This window comes from Beta vulgaris, chromosome 9 (assembly GCF_026745355.1).
Source record: "Beta vulgaris subsp. vulgaris cultivar EL10 chromosome 9, EL10.2, whole genome shotgun sequence".
Taxonomy (NCBI): domain Eukaryota; kingdom Viridiplantae; phylum Streptophyta; class Magnoliopsida; order Caryophyllales; family Amaranthaceae; genus Beta; species Beta vulgaris.
Window position 1 is genome coordinate 21,780,483 of NC_079210.1, and position 18,673 is coordinate 21,799,155.

General features: G+C 34.3%; 1 long non-coding RNA gene and 1 pseudogene across 12 annotated transcripts; one reads left to right on the top strand and one right to left on the bottom strand.

The window, feature by feature from the left end:
- Positions 1–692: 692 nt before the first annotated feature.
- LOC130590176 (chloroplast envelope membrane protein-like) lies at positions 693–2,915 on the bottom strand (annotated as a pseudogene).
- An 806-nt stretch (positions 2,916–3,721) lies between these two features.
- On the top strand, positions 3,722–10,340 carry LOC104903350 (uncharacterized). 12 transcript variants are annotated; one of them, XR_008967762.1, is made up of 6 exons: positions 3,722–4,033; positions 4,139–4,193; positions 4,338–5,958; positions 8,364–8,424; positions 9,496–9,684; positions 9,939–10,340. It is a non-coding gene; the product is annotated as an uncharacterized LOC104903350 (long non-coding RNA). The 12 variants fall into 12 exon arrangements; XR_008967763.1 differs by having other exon boundaries at positions 3,723–4,033; positions 4,357–5,958; XR_791456.4 differs by having other exon boundaries at positions 3,724–4,193; positions 4,338–4,426; positions 4,521–5,958.
- The last annotated feature ends 8,333 nt before the right edge of the window (positions 10,341–18,673 follow it).

The window sequence follows — 18,673 nt, forward strand, 5'->3', positions numbered from 1 at the left end:
ATCAAAGATCTAACTGATCATCACGTCTATATTGTAAATATGCAGTTACAAATAATCCATCCAAAGTAATAGGAATTAGACCAGCCCCCACATTCAAACCCCCTTTTTTGCCGTTAGCAAGAACTTATTTTAATTGCATATCATAAGGAATTCGAACAATTGCTTCAAATACAGTATCTGGAAGCACCGTTTGTGGAACCTCAATATCCACAGGCTTATTAGCTAAATGGCAATTGGCACATACAATACGTCCAGTCGCTTCTCGTGGATTTTCATAACCTTGCTGTGCGAAAATGGGATATGCATTCGAAATAGATGACCGAGTTATTATATATATCACGAGCGATATGGAAATGGATCGAGTAATCTGTTCTTTTATCCAAGAAAAGGTATTTATAGTTTGCATGGTCCAATCATTGATTCCGAAAATTTCTACAATAAATTGGGTAGGTTGCTAGTATAGTTCCCTATCCCCGATTCTGCTATTTACTTTAACCGAAACTGAATTTTATGAAATAATATTACTGGAATATGGGAGGAACTCCCCGCCTTAGATGGGTAGAAATATAAAGAGGAAGTACAATTTTGAATGCTTTGGTTATGTACAAAGTAACAAACATTCGAATTCTTAATTCGAATTGGATTTAGATTCGTATACCCTTTTTTATTCTTTTCAGTCATTCATTGAATGATTAAATCACTACAAGTGATGGGATACACGATTTAAAATAACGGAAAATCCAATATTTCAAGATTGTATCTAGAATGACTGGAAAAGTGGAAACAAGACCAGATATAATTTGATCGTTATGGGCAAATCCAAAATCTTTGTAGATAGAGCCAATCATTAGTTCCCAACCATGGGGCGAGTGAAATCCGATACATAAATCAGTTAATAAAAGAATAGAAAAAGCTTTTTGTGTCACTTAAGTTATATAGAATTCCTGAACCCAAGAGTTATAAGAAGAATAAGTTCTTTATTTGCCAGAATAGAATAACCGCTTAGAATAAGGAAACAGATTAAATTTGTCGAGAAGTGCAAAATAATATGGATACAATCCTCATTATGATCTTGATCAATTGAATCGTTTCATTGTGGATTCCTATACGAAGCTTTTGTAGATGTGTTTCCGGATATTCCTTTATCATTTCGTCCAACAAGCGGAGCTCCTCTAATTCGATGAATTTTTCTATAAGATTTTTTTCTTGAATAGCATTCAAAAAAGTTTCAGATTGTTTAGTATTCCACCAATTAGTAACCCAAGATTCCAGACTTTTTTAAATGATAGAGAGATCCACCAGGGTAAGAATACTATAGATACAAGATATAGAAAAGAAAAAATAATGCTTTCTTTTTTTTCCATTTTTTTTTTCATCTATAAATTGTTAATGAACCCGTCGCGTTCGTCAACTTTATGCGATCTAATATTTCTATCAAACATGAATTCTATTCCAATGTATAGAATCCATGAATCTATTGTTTGTTTTTTTGTGATTTAATAATTAGTCCTTGAATCTTGAAAGAATACAGAAATAGACAAAAAGTCCACTTTGAATTTGAATGAAGAAATGATAAAAAAAAGAGTGTTTCCGGATATTGCAATTGATCCAAGTCGAAGCAAATAAATTCCTTCCTTTCGATGAATACACGGCAGAGTCACTTTATTTTTCAAAATACTTCAATTGGTACACGCAAGAAATAGGCCAATTCAGCAGCTTTTTGTTCAATTTCTCGTGGAGTCAAATTCTCATCAGTACGAGTCAAAGGAATGGCTCCCTGGCCTCTGGTTTCCAAATAAAGGACACGACGAGTATAAATACCCTCTTTAAGTTCTATTCTAATAGACTGAATATCGTTTATAAGAAATCGGAAGAAGATGCGACGGTTTTTTCCAGGGAATCCCCAACGAAAAATACAGACTATTCCTTCTTTTCTATCGAATCGATCATAACCACTACCTACATTCCACGAAATTGCACACCATAAATAGGAGCTAATAAAGAGGCCCGCGATCCCATAGAAAGACATCACGATTCCTTGTGGAAAAAAAAGAATTTGCTGGGAGGGAAATAAAGATATCAAATTTCTACCAAGATAGCTGGAAATTCCAACCAATAAGAATCCTAATGAACCTAAAAAAAAGGATAAAGGCCCAGCAGAAATTACTTATTTTTCGAGATCCCGTTATAAGTTCTACCCATATACGTTCTGATCGCCAATTCATACTAGATCTGATTGCATTTAATTTGAATTGAAAGAATACCCAAAATGAATTGTACTTTCCTTACTCTGTCTTGTTTCCGATGTAACTCTCATCAACTAGTCCTATTCTGATGTCGGATGTGTTTCACTTTTACTTTTATTTAAATATCTAAATATTTATTTCTATTTTCATTTTTAGTTAGATCAAAATAATAACATCGACCCCTATGCAGTCCTCTTTCCACATACATAAGGGCTCTTTCATTTATGTTTGGAAGAAATCGTGTGGCATACCATCTCGCTAAATAGATATCTGTGTTATGATTCAAGTCTAAGTCTTGAAAAAGAAGAAGATCTAAACAATCTTATTTTTTTGAACATAAAGAAATAAAGAAGCTATTGCAATTGCCGGAAATACTAGGCCTACTAAAGGCACCAAAATAGATGGAAAGTTCATAGTTGTCATAGAATGGGTACCTCGATTTACTATATTGTAATTGTACCTGTTTGTTATATTTTTTTTGTTGTTATTAGTTATTATATTAATTAATTAATTAGAATTCTAATTCTATAGAAGGAGTATAGTATATAATAAGTACAAGGAATGTAGAACTAAAAAATAAATTAGCTTTCTACATATAATATATGATAATCGACTTTATTTTCTTATTTTTCATCTTTTTTTCTTTCTTTTGCTTCTACTAATTCAAGAAAATAGAAGATTTCTTATAACTCAATTTCCAAAGGATTCGTTATAGTCTGATCCAAAAAGTATTTTTAATGAAGATTCCCTGAAAATATATATATGTATATATATATATATATATATATTAATATAATTATATATATATATATATATATATATGTATTTGTAATATATATATATATGTATGTATGTATTATATATATATATATATATGTATGTATATATATATATATATATAGTTGTATATATATTATTATGTATGTATATATATATATATGTATGTATATATATATTATATGTATGTATATATATATATATATATATGTATGTATATATATGTATATATATATATATATTGTATTATATATATATATGTAATATATATATATATATATGTATATATATATATATGTTATATATATATATATATATATATATATATATGTATGTATATATATATTATATGTATTATATATAATTATGTATGTATATATATAATATATGTATGTATATATATATATATGTATGTATGTATATATATATATTATTTGTATATATATATATATGTATGTATATATATATATGTATGTATGTATATAATATATTTATATATATATATTATATATATATATATATATATATATATATATATATATCCATAACCTTTTAAAAGTGGCAAAATTTGCTACTGTAGCAATCAATAGGGTTTTGGGTGATAAAAGCATGAAATTTACTGCTCATAAGGTTTTGGTGAATATCAACCGTCCGTTTGAGCCCTTCATCTCAGCCATACAATCTTTCTCTATCTTTCTCACTCTTTCTTTGTCCTTTGTCTTTCTCACTCTTTTTCTGTCTCTATCGTCTCTCACCTCTTTCTCTGTCTTCTTCATCTCTCTCTCAAAGCATCAGCAAAAACCCATAGATTTTGAAGTTAGAATATCATTTATTCTATTAATTAATTTTTGTGGGTTTGAAGTAAAAACTGAAGTTTAGGGTTCTTCTTCTACAACAAGATGGAGAAAGATCAACGCAAGAAGATTTTTATATCTTTAAATTTTCTCTCTCTTCATTTTTTTTTTGTTGGTTAAATCTCGTGAAATTTGAGTAATTGGATCTTTTTGCGAGTTAGTGGAAATGAGATTAAATACATTGTCGATTTTTTTTATGTGGGTTAAACTTGTGAATGCTTTGAATTTAAATTAAGATATTTTCTAAAATTTGATTGATAGGTAATTCTTGAGAAAGTTGAAAAAGGTTAAGAAGCAATAATCAGAATTTGGCCAGGTAAGATCCTCTTCATTTTTGCTCACTTGAAATGTTGGTTTATATGTTTGAAACTAATGTTTTTTTCAATCAAACTTAAAATTTACATGCTTGATAATGAGGCTAAATTTCTTGATTTAATTTAATGGTGGTTTTATCTTATAGGCGCTATTTTCCATTTTAGCTTATTAAAAACCGAAGGTGCTAAGCTTGTGGGTTCAGTTGTTGAAATTCACAACAAGATAAAAATTTAGGTTATTGCGTATTTTTTTATTTGAGATTTTAGGATTATTGATTTGTCAAATTATTAATTGCAATCCTTGGTAATTTGCATTTGTATATTGGTAGGTTATTGGTCATGATGGAATGAAGTTTGTTATCGGTTCCGCCATGGCTAGGGTTTTCACGTGTGCCGAATTCCTTTTTCCTATCATCTCAAGCTTCACGAGACGGCCAAACTTTAGCTATGCCAGATGAAGTTCTTCTTTCTCTCTCCTTCCTTTATGTCTCAGAGAAATTTTGAGTTGATAACAATTGATTCTAAACTTAGTGACCCACACGATAGCGCAATTGAAAGGTTTAGGAGTATTAACAACAAACAAAAACCTAGGCAACAATAACACCGACCCATTGTTGCTTACTTGCTAAAGTAGTTTCAGGTTACAGCTTGGCAATGTTGATATCTCTTTTGAATCAAGTCCACATCATCCACTTTTTGTTGGTTAATGCCTTATAGCTCTTTCTTTTAGTGTCAATGAGAATTTTTTTAGCTTTTTAGATTTGAAATGTGTCCATTAATGTCAAGTATTTTAAAGGATAAACGAAGGAAACCACAATTGTGCACCCTATCGTGATTTTTTTAATTTAAAATTCCAGTAGCTGAATATCAGTATTGTTTAACCAATTGATCTTATCTTATTATTCTGGGACATGAAAAGGCAGTGGAATTCTCAATTCTCATTTCCATAAATAGGGGTTGTTTGGAATATTACGTTTGTTCTTTAGGAGTCACCTTTTGTTAAATATCCTTCTAAAGGTTATTTCTTCTCTTTCTTAACCTTTACTACAATATGTTAGCATTTGCAGAGGTTCCTTTACTACAATATGTTAGCATTTGCTTTTGCCAATAGTTGTACTTTAAGAGGTTATTACAAAAGCCTTCCGTAGTTTCATTGATGGATTTTGTTCATGAGGACCCTTTTTATCATATACCTCTGTTTACAACTGTTACTAACTGATTAGGAATGCTATAATTGACCCTTACCCGCCTTCACCTGATATTTAGCTATGCTAATTGACACTTTGCTCTATGTCATCATGAATCTTGTGACACACTTTTAGTTGATGAAGATGGTGTAATCTTATTTTCTCCCATGTTCAAAGGTTTTAGTTTTAATTTTGCTTGTGATCTTAGTAAAATAACTTTGTGGTTTTATCAAGAAGTTGTTAAGGGCAATGGGTTGAAGTTTTGAGTTTTATATTGTGCTATGTGACTATAACAATTCGAACTATACTTCATGATGTCTATCTCATTAGCTTGTTGAATTTCGGGAAGAAAATTGAGGTTCCAAAACATTAATATAATACTTTGTTTCTATGAATATTAATATTATTAAGGGGCCTAATTGCTAACAGCAAAATAATGGATTACAATGGCTAATGCAGCAATACATGGTCTATAGTTGATGTTGCTGTGTTTTAAAGACATTTTAAGTCAGCAATTGTGCAGCTCCTTAGTGCAACTCCTTAGAAGTATACGATTGCGGCGAAATAATTTCAATTCCGGGTAAGTTACCCATCTCTCCTTGAATGTATCTCTTGATTATTTACTTTAATTCATGTTTGCTTGTATATAAATTAAGACGTGATAGAAACTCATATCTAGTTAGAGAAGTTAGGATAAAACTAGAAAAAGTGAGCTATGAAGGAAGGGGGAAACATGACAAAATGGAAATAGTTTGGCTTTCGTAAATGTCTAAAACTAATTAGAGAAAAAGGTAGGTACGGAGGGAGGATATGGTACAAGGAATGAGGATGAAGAAGTTGGAGGTCTAAAATTAGAAAAAGTTAAGGATTGAGGTATTACATAACTAGGAAAAGTGAGGTAGGAAGGGGGGAAACATGACAAAATAGAAATAGCTTGGCTTTCGTATGTCTAAAACTAATTACAGAAAAAGATAGGTATGGAGAGACAATATGGTAGAAGGAAAGAGAATGAAGAAGTTGGAGGTCTAGAATTAGAAGAAGTTAAGGATTGAGGTATTACATAACTAGGGAAAGTGAGCTAGGAAGGAAGGGGGAAACATGACAAAATCGAAATAGTTTGGCTTTCGTAAAATGTCTAAAAGTAATTAGAGAAAAAAGATAGGTATGGAGGGAGGATATAAAGAAGGAAAGAGAATGAAGAAGTTGGAGGTCTAAAATTAGAAGAAGTTAAGGATTTAGATATTACATAACTAGGAAAAGTGAGCTAGGAAGGGAGGGGGAAACATGACAAAATGGAAATAGTTTGGCTTTCGTTATATGTCTAAAACAAATTAGAGAAAAAGCTAGGTATGGAGGGAGGATATGGAAGAAGGAAAGAGAATGAAGAAGTTGGAGGTCTAGAATTAGAAGAAGTTAAGGATTGAGGTATTACATAACTAGGAAAAGTGAGCTAGGAAGGAAGGGGGAAACATGACAAAATGGAAATAGTTTGGCTTTCGTTAAATGTCTAAAAGTAATTAGAGAAAAATCTAGGTATGGAGGGAGGATATGGTAGAAGGAAAGAGAATGAAGAAGTTGGAGGTCTAGAATTAGAAGTTAAATATTGAGGTATTACATAACTAGGAGAAGTGAGCTAGGAAGGAAGGCGGAAACATGAAAAAATGGAAATAGTTTGCCTTTCGTAAAATGTCTAAAACTAATTAGACAAAAAGATAGGTATAGAGGGAGGATGTGGTAGAAGGAAAGAGAAAGAACAAGTTGGAGGTTTAGAATTAGAAGAAGTTAAGGATTGAGGTATTACATAACTAGGAAAAGTGAGCTAGGAAGGGAGGGGGAAACATGACAAAATAAAAATAGTTGGCTTTCGTAAAATGTCAAAAACTAATCAAAGAAAAAGATAGGTATGGAGGAAGGATATGGTAGAAGGAAATAGAATGAAGAAGTTGGAGGTCTATAATTAGAAGAAGTTAAGGATTGAGGTATTACATAACTAGGAAAAGTGAGCTAGGAAGGAAGGGGGAGACATGGCCAAAAAGAAATAGTTTGGCTTTCGAAAAATGTCTAAAACTAATTAGAGAAAAAGATAGGTATAGAGGGAGGATTTGGTAGAAGGAAAGAGAATGAAGAGAGGTCTAGAATTAGAAGAATTTAAGGATTGAGGTATTACATAACTAGGAAAAGTGAGCTAGGAAGGAAGCGGGAAACATGACAAAATAGAAATAGTTTGGCTTTCGTAAAATATCTAAAACTAATTAGAGAAAAAGATAGGTATGGAGGGAGGATATGGTAGAAGGAAAGAGAATGAAGAAGTTGGAGGTCTAGAATTAGAAGAAGTTAAGGAATGAGGTATTACATAACTAGGAAAAGTGAGCTAGGAAGGAAGAGGGAAACATGACAAAATGGAGATAGTTTGGCTTTCGTAAAAGGTCTAAAACTAATCAGAGAAAAAGATAGGTATGGAGGAAGGATATGGTAGAAGGAAAGAGAATGAAGAAGTTGGAGGTCTAAAATTAGAACAAGTTAAGGATTGAGGTATTGCATAACTAGGAAATTTGAGTTAGGAAGGGGGAAACATGACAAAATAGAAATAGTTTGGCTTTCATAAAATGTCTAAAACTAATTAGAGAAAAAGATTGGTATGGATGAAGGATATGGTAGAATGAAAGAGAATGAAGAAGTTGGAGGTCTAGAATTAGAAGAAGTTAAGGATTGAGGTGTTACATAACTTAATTGTTATATGGTAAAATAATTGGTGGATATCAGGGAAAAATAATCACCTAATAATTTTACATGATTAATGGGAGGTGTAAGGGGTGATCAAGATGAAAGGAACTATACTGGACATAGTTTTTGACGAATGGAATGCAGGGCCAATAATTTTGTAAAAAAGGTCCACTAAAAAAAAAAGAACTTCTGTTTTGCTTTTACATGTGATGTATTCTCTCTTCAAGATATTAAGGCCTTAATGGTTGTGTTTTGTTACAGTGCTAATGATCTTACCGTGCAACCTGACCTACGAGGTGGATAACTTGCTTTTACATCACAGGTTGTCTCCTTTAATTTTTGCTTATATGCTCTTAAAGTCTATTTTTGAACCTGCATGGATGGTTTCTTCTGTAGTCTACCTCAATTCTGTACACAAATCCACATTTTTATGTGTGGAACTTGTAATGTATTGCAGTATGTTGAATTTTCCCTTAAAATTACTGCTCGTGAGCTAGATAGTCACTACGTTGAAAATAAGTAAAGAAAATCGAGATAAAGAAAAACCACCTGCCGTCAAGGTCTAAAGGAGAAAGTCACTAATAGAGCAAAGCAAATGTCCATAAATAATTAGTAGAAAATAGTGTTCATATGCATAAAACATGATCTATGTCATGGTATTTATAAACAAACCTATTTTAGCTTGCAAGATATATCAAATTTTATACTTATATCTATAGCATATTTATTTGGGTTAAGAAGCAGCATTAAGCAGAAGTTGACCAACCCATATATGCCAGGGTGGTAATATATTTGATGCTCTGCAATTTGAGATGTACTTAACTTTTCTTATAGATGTTAAGTTTATTGTAATTTAGTGTAGGATTGACAGGGGATATATGAGTGACCCGAGTCTTAGGATTGGTTGACTTGGAAAGAGTTGAGATGAGGTATTCCGGAGCAAGCATTGCTGAAATTGTGTTAGTGGACTTCAGAATAACTTGGTTGCTTGATCAGGCCCTAGCTGAAGTTCCCATTATACATATATAAAATAATTCTTAAAATGCTATGCAGAAACTTTTTAATCTAACATGTGAGAGCAAGCATCTTCCCATGTTTGGATGCTTTTAGTTCTTATAGCATCTTCCCACATTGTACCTGCTCGTTTAAGTCAGACCTCTATCTTGCATGCTTTGTAATGTATCTATATTTGTCAAGCTCAAATGATCGCGGACATTGTGTCAAAACTAAACTTTCCGAAGGCCTTAGCTTGAGATAGAAATAACTTGGCCTTTTCCCTTCCATGTGATGACACAAGATTACATTCTCTATTTATTTATTGTATGGAGTTTTGGCAGAATAAGACTCCTTCTATTGGCTCTTAGTTCTCGCTTAAAGTGGTTTACTCCTTCAGGCTGCAATATCAGCAATTCTGATGATAGTCTTACTCTTAGCTGATATGTCACTGCCGGTAACAACAACAAAAAAACATCGTTCGAGATTAGGAAGTTTAAAGGGCCCTAAATGTGTAGATAATACAGAAGTAGCTTGCAGATGTATCTAATGAGCCAAACTATTTTCTTGAAATTGAAGATCTCAAGAGGTATACACTTTTCTTTCTTCACTCTTATGTTTAAACTTATTTGTGTTTGGCATGAGGAATTTAGACCAATTGGTTAGGAGTTTTTTATAGTTGAATAGAGATTTTATCCAACAGATTGGGTGTGGTTAATACCTTACCTTGCCTAAGCCTACATGGATTTCTTGCAACTATGAAAATAATAGTTTGGCTAGCTAATTTAATTGTGATTTTACAAAGAAGGTTTAATGAGCTGATTTGATGTGTATTTATGACAGTAAGGACGCTTCCAAGAGGAAGGACTTCAACTTGCTCATGCATCAGTACCCATCATTAGATACTGGTGATGATGGTGGCTGAAATCAAACAATACCGGTGTTAACTTTGGGGAAGGGGTGAGTTGAGATGAAGTGTTAGATTTTTTTTATTTGTTCTCATGTAACAACATGATTTTTGTGCGCTTCTCTAACGCTTGTTGTAATCTAATAAGAGTTTTAATGTTGCGAAAGAGATGTGGCTGAACTTTTTGTTTAGAATAAAGCTTGGTATATTTGTTTATAGCATTTTCAAGAGAAGACAATCCTTAGGACACAAATGTGGAGACTTGCAGTAAATGATTGTGGTCTAAGTACTTCCTTGAATTCACTCTTTTCTTCCTTTCATTTTATTCTTCTTATTTATATGGTCTTTGCATTTTTTGTTTAACTGATCATGAATCGTTACTTTTGGAACCTTTTCATTAATGATGAAGCTAATGCAAAATTGAGGAACTCGTAGGAGGAAAGAGAGAAGGAAATAATGCAAAGTTGAATAGAGCAAGAGATTGAAGCTTTTGTGTGATGGAGAATTTGAAAACAACATTCTTTTATATCTTATATAGAATTTATTAATGTTCCCTCAAAGAAATTTTTCTTTTTCTTTTTTAAAAGAAGTCCAAAGGATACTATATTTCATTAATTAAAACCATACGACATCTACAATTGACAATTAACGATATTGAAAACAGATTGAACAAAATAAAACAAGAATTAACTGGTGAAGGGTTGAGAATCCAAATACATAGATATAACAATTCGGCATATTCTAGTGTTGTTCTCTCATAAAACTTTTTGAGTGGATCCGTCAACGCTTCATAAATTTGTGGGGAAGAAAATTCTTGTGTTCATTTTGTAATCCGAATCCGATCAATAAATATCGATCGTAGCCCCGCATCATTGGAGACCCTATTAAACGTATATAAAACCTTGTCTTTTGAAGGAGTTCGAAAAACCCTGTCTTTCGAAGGAGATCGAAAAAACCTTGTCTTGCGAAGGAGAATAACCCTTTCTTTCGAGGGAGACATTATTATAATCTCAGAAACAAACAAACTTAAAAGAAACAAAGATTTGGGGCTTTCCATCGGTAAGATCCGATGGAAGGCCCTTCAAAATTGACAATGGAGGCTAGGGTTTAGGAGAAAAGAGAGGAAGAGGAGGCTAGGGTTTTTTATTTATTTATAAAAATAGATGATGTTTTTGTTCCCTCAAAGAAACTAATAAAGTATTACTAATACCTAACGTAACTTCCGCTCTTTACAACATTCACAACTATAAGTGGAAACGTAGCTGAAATAAAATTTGAAGGGCAATCTTCGAAACAGAGAGTTTATGAAGGTAGACATCTTGATTCTTGAAAGGATATTAAGATACAATTTGTTGAATTGAATTCAATAATAACGACACAAGGCTTTGTTTGGCACATGTTATGAAAGGTCAAGGGATATAGTTATTATTGATTTCTTCTATTTTAACATCTATAATTTAAAGGCATACATGAGTGGTTTTATTCAATTTTTAAATGGAAAATGGAGAAAATAAATCCTAGTCCGAGTGTTGTAAATACGTCGTTGTAGGGGGCATACTTTTTCACTTATAAACTTCAATTTTCACTTATTCGATCTAGCATCAAACATCTAGCCTAATTTAAATATTGAATCTACAATGAATATCATCTATCTGTTTAGCATCACAATTTTTCTAATTTTCTTAGCTTCTCTTTCCTTTACATATGTAAAACCTAGATTGTATCAGCAATGGAAGTTAATCAATATAATAGCTTCAGTCGCAGAGATACATATGAAAACTATAATTCTTACTTTTTTACAAACTCATACATGCACCACTGCATTATAATCTTTAAACACATGCCTTCCCCTACATTATGTTACTAACATTGTTATCATAAATTTTTAGGCTCAAACTACAGTGTTGGGTGCAACCCACTGGTTGAAAATTCGCATCCTTGAACGAACTTATTCAGATTTGCTTACATATATTGGATGTAATACTTGTGGCAAACCTGTTTCCTTCGAGCAATGTGCCATATAGCTGTTCAAATTGTTTGAAAGAGAGTTTATCCGTAGCTACGTATGCGGTTCTTACATAACTACTCATCATTATATGGAAAAGAAGAAATAAAATTACAATTCCCCTTTACTCCTAGGATCCATTTCCAAATCAACGCGTATGACACTGGTTCAATGTTTCTTACTGCTTTCACCAAAGAATGTAAAACTCTTTTCATGATGCTAGCCGAACATATTAATAAACTACCTGCCAATATAAATATCTTCTATTTTTGCATATATTCCCATTTGAATCTCAAATATAATCTAGATTCTAAACTCTTGTACATTTACATTTACTTGCTAGATAGCCTTCACCACCGTCTTCGACGAATTAATGGTGCCAAGCTTTTATATCCAAATCACGCCAACTGTATTGATTTCCAAAAATAGAGTTCTGTAGTGGAATCTTATATTCATTTTGTGGGACTAGACTAAAGCTCCATCTCAAAAACATTCCAAAGGCATGTGAAATGACCACAAGTTAGCAACAAGTTTCAATTTAGATAGCTCTTTAAAAATACTAGATTTTTAGCTTCAAATTGCACGTCAACTTGTTATTATAATGTATATTATCTATTCCATAGTATGGTATGAATAAATTGTTTATGAACACCTTGTTTTAGTTGTTTTACCCATACACTCCAGGCAACAAGTGCAAGCACCAATTGTTTTGGAACAGTTATTTCACAATCATCTTGCTAATTAAATTCAACGTAATTCGAATATTGCAAATACGCTATTTTGGGGTGCCGCGTGCGTAGGCGCGCGGTGCAACAACTAGTATATGTATATATATGTATATATGTGTATATATATGTATATATATATGTGTATATATATGTATATATATATGTGTATATATATGTATATATATATGTGTATATATATGTATATATATGTGTACATATATATATACACATATATACATATATATGTACACATATATACATATATATATATATACACATATATACATATACACATATATATATATACACATATACATATATATATATACATATATACATATATACATTAATATATACATATATACATATATATATACATATATTACCTCATGCAAGTTTGTATCATGGAAACATTAACCTCTACCACATATAAGAAATCTTTAATACCGGGCTAAGAAATTCATGTTGATGACTCCTCAAGGTAGTTGAATTACGCCCCCAAATGAACCTCTGTTGTACTACCATCGGGCAAATCACTAACTCACTCATGTAACGAAAAGCATGGAGCATTGAGGCCTTGCAACACGGGTACTAGTGGTGGATCAAGTAAAGGTATAATTTGATCATCAGATGTTCGTGGATCACTAGTCGGCTGGCTAGGTTGAATATCACTACCCTTCTTCAATGCAAAAGTAGGTAAACCCATTGGCTCCAATATGATGCTGACAAATTTACATTACTTATACTTAATTTTGTCGCAGTAGTGTATTGATCCCCATATACCTTTATCAAACCCAAGAGAACACCTCGTAAGCCCCTCACGCGTCCTCTGTGGTCCTTTCCTAAAGCTTCGTGCAATGCATCAATGTCTGCTTTGGGAGTAAACTCACCGGTTGCCTCTTTTTCCTTCAAGCTAATCTACATAAGGATAAGAGAGAAATGATCGTGAAGGAAAAAGTAAATTAATAACTTACATAACCATATTCAAAAAGAAATTGGAGTTAAATGACTCAAAATCTAAGAATTGGACGCGAAATAGAAAAAAAGGCTTAAAATGACCTTTTCTTCCTGAAATTCAACAAACAACAAATTCAAGCCTAAAAATCTACACAATAGTTACATTATACCTTATATTATCATATTCAAAAAGCAATTAGAGTTAAATGACTTAAAATCTAACAATTAGACGCGAAATGGCCAAAAAAGGCTTAAAAGGACCTTTTCAATCCCGAAATTAAACAAACAATAAATTCAAGCCTAAAAATATACACACTAGTTACATTATACATTATATAGTCATACTAAAAAAATTGGAGTTAAATGACTCAAAATCTAGCAATTGGTCGCGAAATGGGCAAAAAAGGCATAAAATGACCTTTTCGTTCCTGAAATTTAACAAATAAATTCAAGCCTAAACATAGACACACTCGTTATATAATACCTTATATTTTCATATTCAACAATAAATTGGAATTAAATAACTCAATATTTAAGAATTGGACCAAAATGGCCAAAATAAGCCTAAAATGACTTTTCGATTCCCGAAATTCAATATAATTTGAAGTAGGGCACATGATTAATGTAAATATTCTCATTCTACCTCATATTATTATATTGAACACAAAATTATGGTGACATGGCTTGGAATATAAGAAAAGGACATTTTTTGTGTACTTACAATGGCATTGGCTATCTTTTATGTACCAGGATTAGGCAAGATCTTTTTTCCCTTAGCACCAACCCCATGCATCGAACACCACCAATCGAGGACTCTATCTAGTTGCCGAGCCGATGTAACTGTGGTCGTAGAGCTACTCCATGTTGCCGTTATCGACCCTATTGTGGGGTATTGGTCATACATCCACTTCTCTCTGGCCTCATTGTGCGAATGGGCACCAAATGATGATAATACTTCTTAGCTTTTCCACATGCGCTACTTTTCTTAAGTCTTGCCTAAAACACAAAAATACTGGAGCTAAGTGCTGTAAATATTACTAAAATTCTACAATAGCTTCTGGGTTAGTTTTTTAGGCAACAAATGATTGCCACTCTTCAAGTCTGATATTTCTCCATATCTGAAGTGCTAATTTGGAGGGTTCGGATGATGTTTCTGATCAAGTTTGAGATCCAGATGGCATTTCTCCGTCGTAGATTTTTTTATTCTTTACACGTACTACTTTCCTCCTCTTAGTGATCCACCCAAACACTAACTTAGCCTTGAAATCCTTGAATCTCTCGGCAACCGCGGATAGAAATAAATTCTTCTTCGCTTTATCTTCTTCCATATGGAAAGGATTCTACGACAAAACTAATTTTACAAATTAGTTTCCGCAAATGTTGTAACTTATACACAATCATTAATATTACACATATATTTAATAAACGGATTTTTCACTATATACCCCCGATAAATTTTTTATTCACCATATACCCTCGATCTTTTCAAAATTCACCATATACCCCTTAATTTCTTGATAATTCACCATGTACCCTTAATGATTAACGATTAACAACTAATTCTATTACGAAATCTTAATTAACCCCTATTTGAGTCGTTAGCCTTAATTGAACACCATGAAAACACCACAAATGACCCTTTATAGTTATTTTCCTCCATAACGCTTTTGCTTCTTCTTTGGTGTTATTTGTTGTTTAAATGCTAATATGTTAGGTTAAATGGGTAAAATAGGGATGAAATAAGATTTAGTAATGGAATCAAGGCTTAATGATTAAAGAATTGATAATTTTTAATCATTAATGGGACATAGTGAATTATCAAGAAATTGAGGGGTATACGGTGAATTTTGAAAACATCGAGGATTTATGGTGAATAAAAAAAATCGTCAGGGGTATATGGTGAAAAATCTGTTTAAAAAATTATTTAAGAAACTAAACGTTATTTTACGTGAAGCTTATCGTAGTATCATGCCATAGACACTTGTTCAACCCCTCGGGCACCTCTTTCTATGATTGCACAATGGAGAGTTTCCGCATGCTAAGGCTAATATGCCTGCTGTACTTCTGACGTTACATTCCACAAGGTTGACAATTATTATTATCTTACTCCAAAGTCATAGTTGTGTGTTTCCGTAGTGATTTTGTAAGTCCATTTCCTTTTCTCTTTTTCGTCTAATAATTTCGTACCAATAAGTTTTTTTTTTTGAAACTCTTGTACTATATGCATTTACTTCTTCACAGCAAGGTCGGTCTTGCACGTAATTCGGCCCCATGAGAGCATTTACATCTACAATGTCCTCAAGCCTAGTAATGTCCTCAAACACAAGAACCCGATCCTCGAGATCACCTTTATCTCGTTCCTTCCTCGCATCATATGAGTCATTCTCGGTAGTGTGTCCAATACCCGATATCACGACTTATCGCAAAAATTCCCCACAACATCGCTGGGCAGCAACAATTGGCTGGGTGATGCTCGATGGTTCAATGATGGCTTTAATGCCTTAAGGCATCTGGCAGGTCAAATGATCTACAAATGGGCTCAAATTTGGTTGTACGTCATACTTTAGGCTAATAAAGATAATGGTCGAGCCAAAATTTTGATTTAAGGCCCAAAATCATGTGATGGTGCATGGACATATTTTGAGGTTCATGGGAAGCTTCTAGAGAAGCCTTGTATGCTCCTCCTTGTTTATAATATTTGTAGAGTGTGTAGAATAATCTGGGAGACTTGTGTAGAATGCTCCAATTGAGGAGGTTTTGGAACTACCTAGAATTAAGGTAGGCTAGGATGGAGGCCTATAAATAGGCATCCCCATTCATTTGTACATCCATCCAAGAAAGCTCTCCACTTGTATCCTTTAGCCATTAATACAAAGCATTCTTTCAAAGCATTCCTCTTGTGCTCTAGCTTCCATACTTAGCAATTTTCGTAGCCACATAGCCTAGCCAGTATATCGGGTGCCTTGACTAGTTGTCCGACGGGAATGTGACGCTAGTAGGCAGCGTGCAGCGACGAAGAAATCTATTCGCACGAGATACCGAGCTCTCATCCTTATGCATATCCGCCATCTACCCGAAATTGTACAAATATACGAATTAATATATATAGCACAAGAAAAAAAAAATTAATCTACATTGGCACTAAGGGGGGTTAGGGAGGGTGTGTGTGTTGTGGGGGCAGTGCTAGCACGGGGTGGGGGAGGGTAGGAAGCAGGAGTTGAGGAGCGTCGCAGGGGGAGGGGAAGGCTGGTAGGGGTGAGAGAGGGTGTGTGTGGCTGGAAAAGGGGTGGGGGAGGGTGTGTGTGGCTGGATAGGAGTGGGGGAGGGTGTGTGTGGCTGGGTAGGGGGTGGGGGAGGATGTATATGGCTAGGTAGGGGGTGGGGGTGACTATGGCTGGGTAGGGGGTGGAGGAGGGTTGGGGAGGGCTCGCAAGGGTTGGGTTAGGGCTGGAAAGGGTTGGGGAAGTGTTTCACAACCCCTGCCAGACCTGCCAACAATCCCCACTCCATGCCCACCCTAGTCCTCCCCCACCCCTACCTACCCACGCACACCCTCCCTCACCCCTTGCATAGCCTCCCTAGCCTTCCCACCCCCTGCCCAGCCACACACACCCTTTCCCAGCTATGTCTTGCCACACACATCCTCCCACCCGTGCCCAGCCACACACCCTCCCTCACCCCTGCCCAGCCTCTTAAGCCCTCCCCCACCCCTGCCAACCTTTTCAGCACTTCACACACACCCTTTCACCCCATGTTGCCCACCCTTCCCAGCCTCGGCCACCTTTCCGACCCAAGCTACCCCTCCCCCATCCCTTGCCCACCCTCCCCACTATTCGTTAAGCCTTTTGTTTTCCAAATTTGGTTACTAATGATTATTTCAATAGTAGAAAAAAACCTTATATGTCACTTAATATCAGATGCGATTTTTGTAAACCCGCATCCAAAAATCAACCAAAAAATGGGACAGAAATTCAGCAAATAGAATCTGATGCGGTCCAAAAAAACCGCATCAGATTTTAAATTTGATGCGGTTTTTCCTTAACCTGATGCGGTTCATGGGACCACATCCGAAAATCTATTGCTAAATTAATTCCCTCCACAAAAAATCCCACGTCCAGCTTTTATTTCCCTTTCCCTCAAAAAACTCACTCACTACACTCATAGTCTTACGCCAGCTCCACAGCACTGCCCCAGCTCGACGCGCCACCACACCACATCGGCAACCACTTTGGTCTTGCGGACCACCACCAACGCTGACCACTTCCGCACCTCAAGATTCCACCACCAGTTGGGCTTTCATCACTGCCGCCCTAGCTTCGCTCCACCACTGCTACGCCCCAGCTTCGTTCCTCCTCCTCCTCTCCCTAAACAACTACCACTAGTGGAAAAACACATGAAGGGATGCACTAAAAAAGGCCCTTAAGGCTGCGTATTCTGAGAGCAGCCCTTTCCATAGCAGCCCTTCACATTTAGTGAAGGGTGCATTTTTAAACCGCAACCCTTCATAATGAAGGGCTGCATTTTTGGGCCTAAAACGCAGCCCTTCTTTCTACAAAGGGCTGCGGTTTTGCCACCAAAACGCAGCCCTTTCGACCCATAAAAAAATTAAAAATAAAAATTCCACTCAGCAATCCATCATTAGCCTCTTAGGGTTGTGATAATTTATACATTCATCAGTAATGGTCATAACAATTAATTGAACGTGACCTTATGCAACATGTTTCTAACTGTATAATTAAGGCGAAATTAATCACTTCCGGTTCTATAATCTGAATGGCCATTTTTTTTGACATTTTTTAAGAGTCGAAATTTATAGATCTAAAAACGAAAAAAATTACGAAAATGAACAAAAATGGAAAAAAAGGGACTGAAAATGAAAAAAAAAAAATCAAACACACAAATTCACATAAATACATAATACTCAAACCAAAATGAAAATTAAACTTTAAAATTACAAACACACAAATTCCAAATGACAGAA